Below are 12,651 nucleotides of genomic sequence, written 5' to 3'. Positions count from 1 at the left end.
AATCTGGTCTCAAAGCAATCTAAAAACTAGAATTGGGCACAAGCACTGCAAGACAGAGAGCCAGGAGAAGCATCTAGTACAGATTTAATGCACAAGAAAGGATTCTTCAGGCAAGGACAGCAGAGTCTGTAGGACTTGTAGGGCCTGAAACTGCATTAAGGGAGTTCTGTTCAATTCAAAAGGTTCTTCAATTAAAAAAGCTGTGTTACCAAAAATTAGGGCAAGTCCCTTTGATGTTTTTCTTTCTCTCTTCTCCTGCCACTTGTTAGGATGCAAGTGCAGTTAAGGAAAATTGCATGTTGGTGGAGGAAGGGAGTGAATAGAGTTCCAGTTTTGGAGTCAAAGGACCTAAATGAGGCTCTATCAACAGATAGTACCAGGAAGAAAACAGGGAGGGTGGATCTACTGAAAGGCAACTCTAGGGTGCACCCCTCAGTGATACATGTGTGAAATTAATCCTAAAATAGCATCAAATAATTTCAAAGCTAAACAAAGAGATAGATGCTGCTCAGTTCCCCAAAATGGTTACTGTTTGGTGCATATGTGGAGCAGGTCAGAATACCACTGCAAAGCCTTTGCAAATTGAACCAACATTAAATCAAAAACCCAAAGAAGGCTGGACAGAATGGGTCAGCTAAATTCAACCCTGTTGATACCTTCTATAACAAAAATAAGAACATTTTCAAGGAAATTAAATTAGGTGTGGGGCAAGTGTGAGACTTCAAGCAAATAAGAGGGAGCCTTTGGAAATTGTGGAACTGTTCTGTGTCCTAATTATGATGATGTTTACATGAGTAACACACTCGTGTAAAAATTCCTAAAGCTATCCTATAATAAAGTCAATTTGACTGTATTATAATTTTAAAAATAAAATTACATTAATAATTATATTTTTTTATTTGTTCACTTTTACTTATTTATTTATTTTACTTTACAATATTGTATTGGTTTTGCCATACATTAACATGAATCTGCCATGGGTGTACATATGTTCCCCATCCTGAACCCCCTTCCCACCTCCCTCCCCATCCCATCCCTCTGGGTCGCCCCAGTGCACCAGCCCCGAGCACCCTGTATTATGCATTGAACCTGGACTGGTGATTCGTTTCACATGTGATAATTTACATGTTTCAGTGCCATTCTCCCATATCATCCTACCCTTGCCTGCTGGGAGCGAGCTCCGCCCGTGGCAAAGGTCACGAGGAAGGAGGCTTGGCATACGCAAAGGCAGGATTGAGCCTCAGGAGTTCCCCTGGAAATTCTGGAGCATCTACCCCCAAAACCAGAGTCTGCCTACTTTCTGCTTTGTGCTTTCACCTACACCTGACTTTATGGGGGGCTGTCCCCCACTACCTCTCTCTGAAAAAAGAGTTAGCTTATAGCTCCAGTTAATAATTCCTGGATGTGACAGTGTTTCAACCTACAAACTCCTTTGGAAGTTCTGTAGCCTGCCTGAATAGGTTTTTCCGGCCACATGTGATTGCTCAGAGCCTCCCAACTGTGAGAGGCATGAGATATTCTAAACTGTCTAAATACAGATTCCTTTGAGCAGTTAAAAGATTGATTAGAAATTGTATGGGTGAAGGGATTTTCACTTGTTGGGCCAATGTTTACTGCTGTTTCCATATCCCTTACCTGCTGTGTCCCTGGCAGTGTATTGATTAATATAATTGGTGTAAATAGTAGCTTTAATGTTTGTAACCTGGGACCCTTGAGTTAATTCTTTTTCTTGTTATAGCCCACCACACCTTTGCTCTGTAGGAATGCAACTTTATCTAATGCTTTTGGAGGGTGGCTCCTGACCAATCACCTTTAGAGAAAAATAAGTTTTCTGAAGAAAGGGTCTTAAAATGTTAACAGGCTTCCAGGCCAGAAGATGATGCAAATCACCTAAGCTTTTGCATATGAGAAGTTTATAGGAAGAAAGCCTGGCTTACTGCATGACTCTACCCCTTCCCCCATTATCCTCTATGCATAACTTAAGGTATTAAAAACTACTTTGGAAAATAAAGTGTGGGCCTTGTTCACCCAAACTTGGTCTCCCCATGTCGTTCTTTTTCTTACCTTCTGGCTGAATTATTCAGCCTCTTTTCTCCACTGAATTTCCTCACTGAGCTATCCTTATTTCAGCCTCTTTTCTCCACTGAATTTCCTCACTGAGCTATCCTTATTCTATTACTCTTTATATCCTTAATTATATTTATTATATTAATTAATACATAATATATATATTAATTATATATAATTTATATCCTTAAAAATATTAAGGATATTAATTATATCCTTAATTAACATTTAATTAAGCAGTTGTTTCCTGATCCTCACCAACGCCGTCCCGGCTTCGAATTCCCTGGATCCACCGGGGCTGGACCCCAGCACTTGCCCTTTCCCACAGAGTCTAAAAGACTGTTCAATACATCTGTGTCTCTTGCTGTCTCGCATACAGGGTTATCATTACCATCTTTCTAAATTCCATATATATGTGCTAGTATACTGTATTGGTGTTTTTCTTACAGGCTTACTTCACTCTGTATAATAGGCTCCAGTTTCATCCATCTCATTAGAACTGATTCAAATGTATTTTATTAATGGCTGAGTAATATTCCATTGTGTATACATACCACAGCTTAATTTTAAGTGATAGTATCAATTTATTATATAAATATCCTGTTGTTCTGTCACTAAGTCCTGTTCCACTCTTTGTGACTCCATGCACTGCAGCACAACAGGTTTCCCTGTCCTTCACTAGCTCCCTGAGTCTGCTAAAATTCATGTTGATTGAGTTGGTGATGTCATTCTACCATCTCATCCTCTGTGATCCCCTTCTCCAGTCTTCAGTCTTCCCCAGCCTCAGGGTATTTTTCAACAAGTCAGCTCTTTACATCAGGAGGCCAAAGTATCAGAGCTTCAACTTCAGCATCAGTCCTTCCAGTGAATATTCAAGGTTGATTTTTTTTTTTAGGATTGACTGATTTGATCTCTTTGCTGCCCAAGGGACTCTCAAGAATTTTCTCCATCCCTACAGTTCAAAAGCATCAGTTCTTTGGCATTCAGCCTTCTTTATGGTCCAACTCTCACATCCATACATAACTTCTGAAAAAATCATAGCTTTGACTATACAGACCTTTGTCGACAAAGTGATGTCTCTGGTTTTTATACACTGTCTAGGTTTGTCATAGCTTTTCTTCCAAGGAGCTTTTCTTCCATAATTAATTTCTTTCAAGAAGCTTTTATTTTTTTCCCCCAAGGAGCTTTAGTTTTATGGCTGCAGTCACCATCCACAGTGATTTTGGAGCCCAAGAAAATAAAATCTGCAACTGCTTCCATTGTTTCCCCATCTACTGGCCACGAAGTGATGGGATTGGATGGCATGATCTTTGGTTTTTGAATGTTGAGTTTTAAGCCAGCTTTTCCACTCCCCTATTTCATGTTCATCAAGAGGCTCTTTAGTTTCTCTTCACTTTCTGCTATTAAAGTGGTATCATCTGCATATTTTGAGGTTGTTGATACTTCTCCTGGAAATCTTGATTTCAGCTTGTGATTCATCAAGCCTGGCATTTTGCATGATCTACTTGGTATATAAGTTAAATAAGCATGTAACAATATACAGCCTTGAGGTACTCCTTTCCCAGTTTTGAACCAGTCCATTTTTCTATGTCCAGGAATTGAACTGGCATCTCCTGTATCTCCTGCACTGTGGGTGGATTTTTTACCACTGAGCTACCTGTCAATCCTAAAGGAAATCAGTCCTGAATATTCATTGGGAGGACTGATGTTGAAGCTGAAACTCCAATACTTTGGCCATTTGATGTGATTTTTCATGGGAAAAGACCCTGATGCTGGCAGAGATTGAAGGTGGGAGGAGAGGGGGACGACAGAGGATAAGATGGTTAGATGGCATCACTGAAAGGATGGGCATGACTTTGAGTAGGCTCAGGGAATTGGTGATGGACAGGGAAGCCTGATGTGCTGCAGTTCAAGGGGTCTCAAAGAATCGGACACGACTGAGGAACTGAATTGAACTGAATCATGGAATCCACATAAGTATGTTAAAAGTTGTCAATTTCAAATTAATATTTCAGCTAGAGTCTGTTCTATTTCACTCACGTGAGCAACCAATTATCTGTTTGACACTCTTGGAGTCATGGAACTGGGGTGTTCTACATTTATTTAAATAAACATTAACCCTGAACTCTTAATCTATGTTTCCCATTTTTAATTTATTCCCTTTTTCTCCAGTTCTGTAAACAGCAGTAACAGCTACCCATTTCCACATTGCAGAAACGGTGACTGAATCTTGGCATGTAGATCTTTCATCTCACAATGAATCAAAAGCCATATCTCCATAGTTCTAAATTCAGTGCACATACATATGCACGGGGGCACACACAAACATGGACATATGTACACATATTTAATTCTAATTCCTTTCCACCAATAGATTTTTTTTTGTCTTAATGACCTACAGCTCTTGCTTAGTACTCTCTAACAGAAGTTTTTGTATTTTTACCTCATCTCTCCTTCTTTTTATATTTATTTTTTAAGCAACAGACTGATGACTATTTTCATTTTTTCTTGGATATTAGTACCATACCACTTGAAATATTTCAGTAAATTTGTAATGGATTTATAAAAAATGCAAAATAATTAAGGGCTTGAATACCCAGTTGTGGATGTGACTGGAGATAGAAGCAAGGCCCAATGCTGTAAAGAGCAATATTGTGTAGGAACCTGGAATGTTAGGTCCATGAATCAAAGGAAATTGGAAGTGGTCAAACAGGAAATGGCAAGAGTAAACATCAACATTCTAGGATTAGCAAACTAAAATGGACTGGAATGGGTGAATTTAACTCAGATGACCATTACATCTACTACTGTGGGCAGGAATCCCTTAGAAGAAATGGAGTAGCCATCACGGTCAACAAGAGAGTCCGAAATGCAGTACTTGGATGCAATCTCAAAAATGACAGAATGATCTCTGTTCATTTCCAAGGCAAACCATTCAATATTACAGTAATCCAAGCCTATGCCCCAACCAGTAATGCTGAAGAAGCTGAAGCTGAATGGTTCTATGAAGACCTAAAAGACCTTTTTAGAAATAACACCCAAAAAAGATGTCCTTTTCATTATAGGGGACTGGAATGCAAAGTAGGAAGTCAAGAACCACCTGGAATAACAGGCAAATTTGGCCTTGGAATATGAAATGAAGCAGGTCAAAGGCTAATAGAGTTTTGCCAAGAGAACGCACTGGTCACAGCAAACACCCTCTTCCAACAACACAAGAGAAGACTCTATACATGAACATGACCATTCAGATGGTCAACACTGAAATCAGATTGATTATATTCTTTAGAGCCAAAGATGGAGAAGCTCTAAACAGTCAGCAAAAACAAGACGGGGAGCTGACTGTGGCTCAGATCATGAGATCCTTATTGCCAAATTCAAACTGAAATTGAAGAAAGCAGGGAAAACCACTAGACCATTCAGGTATGGCCTAAGTCAAATCCCTTATGATTATACAGTGGAAGTGAGAAATATATTTAAGGGACTAGATCTGATAGATAGAGTGCCTGATAAACTATGGACTGAGGTTAGTGGTATTGTACAGGAGACACGGATCAAGACCATCTCCTTGGAAAAGAAATGCAAAAAAGCAAAATGGCTGTCTGAGGAGGCCTTACAAATAGTTGTGAAAAGAAGAGAAGCGAAAAGCAAAGGAGAAAAGGAAAGATATAAGCATCTGAATGCAGAGTTTCAAAGAATAGAAAGAAGAGATAAGAAAGCCTTCCTCAGTGATCAATGCAAAGAAATAGAGGAAAACAACAGAATGGGAAAGACTAGAGATCTCTTCAAGAAAGTTAGATATACCAAGGTAACATTTTATGCAAAGATGGGCTCGACAAAGGACAGAAACGGTGTGGGCCTAACAGAAGCAGAAGATATTAAGAAGAGGTGGCAAGACTATGCGGAAGAACAGTACAAAAAAGATCTTCATGGCCAAGATAATCACGATGGTGTGATCACCCACCTAGAGCCAGACATCCTGGAATGTGAAGTCAAGTGGGCCTTAAAAGCATCACTACGAACAAAGCTAGTGGAGGTGATAGAATTCCAGTGGAGCTATTTCAAATCCTGAAAGATGATGCTGTGAAAGTGCTGCACCCAATATGCCAGCAAATTTGGAAAACTCAGCAGTGGCCACAGGACTGGAGAAGATCAGTTTTCATTCTAATCCCAAAAAAGAGAGCAGTGCCAAAGAATGCTCAAGCTACCGCACAATTGCACTCATTTCACATGCTAGTAAAGTATTGCTCAAAATTCTTCAAGCCAGGCTTCAGCCATATGTGAACCTCGAACTTCCAGATGTTCATGCTGGTTTTAGAAAGGCAGCGGAACCAGAGATCAAATTCCCAACATCCACTGGATCATCAAAAAATCAAGAGAGTTTGAGAAAAACATCTATTTCTGCTTTATTGACTATGTCAAAGCCTTTGACTGTGTGGATCACAATAAACTGTGGACAATTCTGAAAGAGATGGGAATACCAGACCACCTGACCTGCCTCTTGAGAAACATAAATGCAAGTTAGGAAGCAACAGTTAGAACTGGACATGAAACAACAGACTGGTTCCAAATAGGAAAACAGTACGTCAAGGCTGTATATTGTCACCCTGATTATTTAACTTATATGCAGAGTACATCCTGACAAATGCTGGGCTGGAACAAGCACAAACTGGAATCAAGATTGCTGGGAGAAATCTCAATAACCTCAGATATGCAGATGATACCACCCTATGGCAGAAAGAGAAGAGGAATTCAAAAGCCTCTTGATTAAAGTGAAAGAGGAGAGTGAAGAATTTGGCTTTGAGATCAACATTCAGAAAATGAAGATCATGGGATCTGGTCCCATTACTTCATGGGAAATTGACGGGGAAATATTGGAAACAGTGTCAGACTTTATTTTGTGGGTCTCCAAAATCACTGCAGAGTGTGATTGCAGCCATGAAATTAAAAGATGCTTACTCTTTGGAAGGATAGTTATGACCAACCCAGATAGCATATTCAAAAGCAGAGACATTACTTTGTCAAAAAAAGGTCCATTAGTCAAGACTATGGTTTTTCCAGTGGTCATGTATAGATGTGAGAGTTGGACTGTGAAGAAAGCTGAGCACCAAAGAATTGATGCTTTTGAACTGTGGTGTTGGAGAAGACTCTTGAGAGTCCCTTGGACTGGAAGGAGATCCAACCGGTCCATTTTAAAGGAGATCAGCCCTGGGTGTTCTTTGGAAGGAATGATACTGAAGCTGAAACTCCAGTACTTTGGCCACCTCCTGCGAAGAGCTGACTCATTAGAAAAGACTCTGATGCTGGGAGGGATTGGGGACAGGAAGAGAAGGGGATGACAGAGAATGAGATGGCTGGATGGAATCACCGACTCGATGGACGTGAGTCTGAGTGAACTCCGGGAGTTGGTGATGGACAGGGAGGCCTGGCGTGCTGCAATTCATGGGGTTGCAAAGTCGGACACGACTGAGTGACTGAACTGAACTGACTGATGAGTCCTTATATGATCTGGCTTCTGCAAGCTTCACGGGGCTCATTTAGTGCAATTCTCTTGGTTACTACTTACTAGGCTTTTTCTTTAATTTTCTTCTTCCATTGTCCTGATTAAGGTAAGCTCTTGGTCTCTCCTCATTAACCTTGGAGCCCCTATCATGATTATCCCTTTGCCTATAGTACTCCCACTTCCTTCTTTGCCTTGACTAACTAATAACTATTCATCAGCTATATCTCTGCCTTAAAAGGATTTTCTGGAGTGTTAAACTACACTTTCCAGAGAAGTAGAAGAGAGTAGCCTGGAATAAAAGAAACTAATTATTTTCTTTCATGCTTATCTGTCACTCCCTTCAGAGCATTATATGTTGATACATAATGTTGTGAATTTTTACTCATCTCTAGTATTAGTGGCCAATCAGTTCCAATAAGACAATAATCACAAACTCCGTTTGACTAGAGTTTTAGCCTTCAATCAGCTGCATATAATGGGCCTTTAATATTAAAATTAATTAATAGGTGTATTTTAGATATCTGCTTACTTTTTATACTTTTTTTTTTAAGTATTAGTATATGTTTCTTTGGGTAAGTCAGGAGTATAGTATATTTTATCATTTACTTAAAGTAATTTTTTAATATAATTGATATTCCAATAAATTAATGCATGTTTTTAAATATGTTAAGGCTTTGACAATAACAGAACTTCTGAGGGTCCATACCAATTTACAGTGAGTAAATGGTCATGTGACTGCAGTTTACTTTAAACAAAATAATAAACTTAGTTGTGATATAAAAGTGCTCTTAAATGTGAATAATTCAACAGTAAATATCTCATGTTTGATTCTATGTATCAGTGTTTATTTTAAAATTGTGTATATACCATGTCATAATGACATATGGTATAAAAATAATCTAAAAAAACTATTTCAAGTTCAAACGTAAAAATTAACTCTATCATGTGTTAATCAGAAAGGTTTGTATATTAGTGAGGATTGTATATTGTATGTATAAATCCAGCTTAAACTACATTAAACAAGTAGAGCATTTAATGGCACATGTTACTAAAACTTTAAAATTAAGACATATGCATGGAAAATTAAAACTTTCCAGGCTTCTGGATTATTCTAACCAGTTCAATTCTTTCACCTCCCAAGCTGTGTCATTCTGCCAAAGTCAGTTTTATCTAAGAATTGGCCCTTACTCATTACAAGGTTTTAATCAATAAGGTGACATTATCTCTTTGCTCATCCATGAGGAAAAAGGGAGAGACAGGGAGAGTGAAGGAGGGAAAGAGGGAAGTGGGAAGGGAGGAAGAGGAAGGGAGGGAGAGATTTCAAATCAATAATGGCATTAATACATATCATCATCATAAAATACCTAGGATTCACTGTGATGGGACCAAATTAAGACAGACTTACAAGCATGCTAAGTTGCTTCAGTCGTGTCCAACTCTTTGTGACCCTATGGACTGTAGCCTGCCAGGCTCCTCTGTCCATGGAATTCTCCAAGCAAGAATACTAGAGTGGGTAGCCATTCCCTTCTCCAACACTAACACTTATCCTTACGTAAACTAATCACTGTGCTTCATAGGAAAACCATAGACTGACTGGGTAACAAGAGTTATGGATTTAAATATATTACCAAAGCTTAGTGGGTACCTCACTTAGATCTGAGTTGGAATGAATTTCACTCTAACTATGTGACTGCTATACAATACAGATATCATTTCAAGGAAAGAAATTCTTAAGATTGTAGGAAAGAAGAAATAAATTTAAAAATGTTGAAAAGTAATTCTGGCTATCTTGAATGTTGAAAAGATCAGGCTATCTACAACAGATCACATTTAAAAATTTGATAAATTAGGTAATAAAATACCACATGCAAAATCTGTTTATTTATATTTAATAAAGGTCTTTCTAACATACAAAAACATGTATTTTAAATAGAGTCTTCATTAGGATAACAACTATATCATTCAAATCCATTTGGTTTCAAAAGCCCTTCAGTTTTAACCCACAAGCACACATATACATAAAAATGAATGTTATTTCTTACACAAATTAGATTTTCTTTCACAAATTTATTTGTATTAAAATTATATATTTTCTCTATGTTAAAAAGCTATTATGGATAAGAATAAGAGAAATTAAACATACTTTATTAGATAATACTAAGTTTTCATCTACATAAACATATTAACCTTAGCAATTCTATTGCATTATTACAGTCCATTATATTTGTGTATAATTCTAGTTTATGTGAATTGAATTATATATCACAGACATTCTTCCCTTAATTCATTTTATGTATCAAATACTAGAAAATGATAAAAAGCATAAGACATCATATAATAAAAGTTTAATTTCAATTGCCCTATTTTTTCCTAGAGTAGAGTTTTTATAAAAGAATTCCTTACAAAAATAATCCTATCTACTAAATCTAATTAACTTTGTAGAGAAGGTTTTATTGTGTTCTTTTATATAGAAGGAAAACTGTCTTAAGCAATGATTTACATGATGCATATAAACAAAGAGGGCATTTCCAAGATTCTCTCCAAAACAGTGAGATCTGTTTAAAACACACTAAACTGTATCTTTTGTAGAATTAATCACTGAAACTTTATTTGAATGGCTATTCTTTCTTTCATTCTACAAACTGGGAGAACAGTGTAGCAGCTGTTTGCCTTGAAAATTTGTAGATGTGGGCCTCACATACAATTTAGGTTTGTTGCTATAGCAATCACTACAGGGAAAGAAAAATAAAAGAAAATTAATCCACCTTACCATTTAGCTTCCTAGAATGCACCCCTATGTGGTGAGTGCAATAATTAAATCTTGTTTACTGTGTTTTCTTTAAAACCTTTGATATACTTGATGATATCATCATTGCCTGATTGATTTTTCAGGTAAGGGAAACAACCAAAATTAATTGCCCTAATCTTCACTCAAGGACAACACATACATTTTAAGCTAAAGCAAATTGCATTTTTTTTTCCTCACTTTTAAACAGCTGGAGATTTTGTATTTCCTTTTCATTCCCTTTTTTGTATTATAAAAAAACACATTCTCAGGGAAAGAAAAATGGTTGTGATCCACAGGTTAAGATTCTGGATATAGAGCTTGAAATGAACAGAACAAAAGGATTTGCTCTTAGACTAATGCAACTTCCCTCATGATACATAATGACTGCAGGAAGAGGAAACTTTTCATATTAAGAAGTCAGTTTAAAGGAAGATGTAGTTTAAATTGGGCTGAATATATTAAATTCTAAGAGCAAATTATTTTCAAAATTGTTTTGAATTCTTTCCTCAGATTTGTATGAAATAGAGTTAATGTATATTAAAAATCTATAAAGCACTATGCAAGATTATCCCAGACAATGACAAAAAGAGAAAAAGTAGTTTAAATGCATTAGTCATTTTTTATTTTGTAGCTGTTGTCCATTTAACATAGATGAATATGAAGAATTTCACATATCACATCATAGGCATGAACTTCTACTGATTAATCAAAGAAACAACAATTTCTGTCTTTAGGAAAATAGTCAGCTATAAGTTACCAGCGCATCCTAACATTTACTCTAATTACCTAAAATCAACACCAGATATTCTTTCAATTCCTCCATTGTTTTACTTGTTCTCAACTGTCAATTTCCCTTTATGCCCTTGAATAACTATTCCTATTTGTTTCCACTTTTCTGATGAACTCATGTCCCTTTCATAAAAGCAGAAAGCTTTTCGTTTTCTAGACAACATGGAGACTAATAATAATCTCCTAAAACGTGCTATATTGCAATTATAAAATTTATATGGCCATACACATTGTATTTCTCATTTTCTCCATGCCACAGGGGGCAATATCTTTCTTCTGTTTGAAAGCAATCTTTGCATCTGTTATTAACTGCTTCTTTCTCACAATGCTATAGATAATTACAAATTTCTTCTATTCCACCTTCTCAATTTCAATCCTCTCAAGCTATATCCTTTTCTTTGTCAAGCAAATTTCTACTAAGATAATATTTACCTCTAAATCCCTGAAGGAAGGAAGGTGTAGGTCTCACATTTTGGTTTTTTCCTTGACAATATTAAATATACTCCTTGTTAATACAGAGTAATTTCAAGTTATGTCTTAAACATTATTTGAAAATCTCTGTAATTATTTATGGATCAATTCTAAATTTAGTTAGTTATTCCAGATTGAAGTTTATCTAATGATTGTTTTTTCCTTTCTCTCCTGAATTCATCCTTAACTGGAGGTTGTTTGTACTAATAATATTTATCCAACTCTCACTTCTCTTTTTATATTTTCCTATCTTCCTTCAACATAAATGCTATAGGGAGAAAATTTTGAAAATCTTGGCTTAAGAAAAGCCTTCTACATTAATACACAAAGTGAAATTTAATCTCAGAAATATTTGAAAACAACTAAAGCAGTACAGGCAGGCACTTTTGTGGCTATTTTCTATTTTTTTTCTTATTAAGAATCTGGTGATAACAGATTCTTAATAAGAATTGTTGGTTTCAAACTAACACCCTTTGAAAGTGACAAGCTCTTTCAACAGTAATATCAAGATAAGAAATTAGTCACAGAAAGTAGTATCATCCTTTCATTTTGGGCCTGTTTTAGTTTCTTTCTAGGTCTAGATATTCTTTCACATATTCCACATTGTCTTGATCAATGACATTTGTACTGGAATTAATAGTGTGGTCCCACTGTATTTATAACATTTTTAAAATGTGTTTTCAAAGATTAGTTTTTAAAATGAGTAAATATGATAAAAATAAATTCCAAGCAGCACATATTTTATGGTATTTACAATCTTAAGAACCTGCTTGGAACAATCATGGAAGTCACAGTATATAATAATAATTGCAGTAATTAAGTGAGGAAGTCAGTAAACTAAGGTGGCACTAAATAAGGTAAAATAAGCAGATTGAAACTTAAAGCAGAAAAGACTCTTGCAATACCTCAAAGGGAATATAAGCAATATTTGAATAATAACTATGAATGGACTATATAACCTTTAAAAATTGTAGTGACCTTTAAAAATCACAATATAGTGATTGACTATACTATACAACCGTAAGTCATATAATAT

This window comes from Bos grunniens, chromosome 12, assembly GCF_055505025.1.
Source record: "Bos grunniens cultivar Pamir isolate PY7600 chromosome 12, Bosgru_T2T1.0, whole genome shotgun sequence".
In the NCBI taxonomy this organism is placed as follows: Eukaryota; Metazoa; Chordata; class Mammalia; order Artiodactyla; family Bovidae; genus Bos; species Bos grunniens.
The sequence above is the reverse complement of the archived record's forward strand: the minus strand, read 5'-3'. Positions refer to the sequence as shown.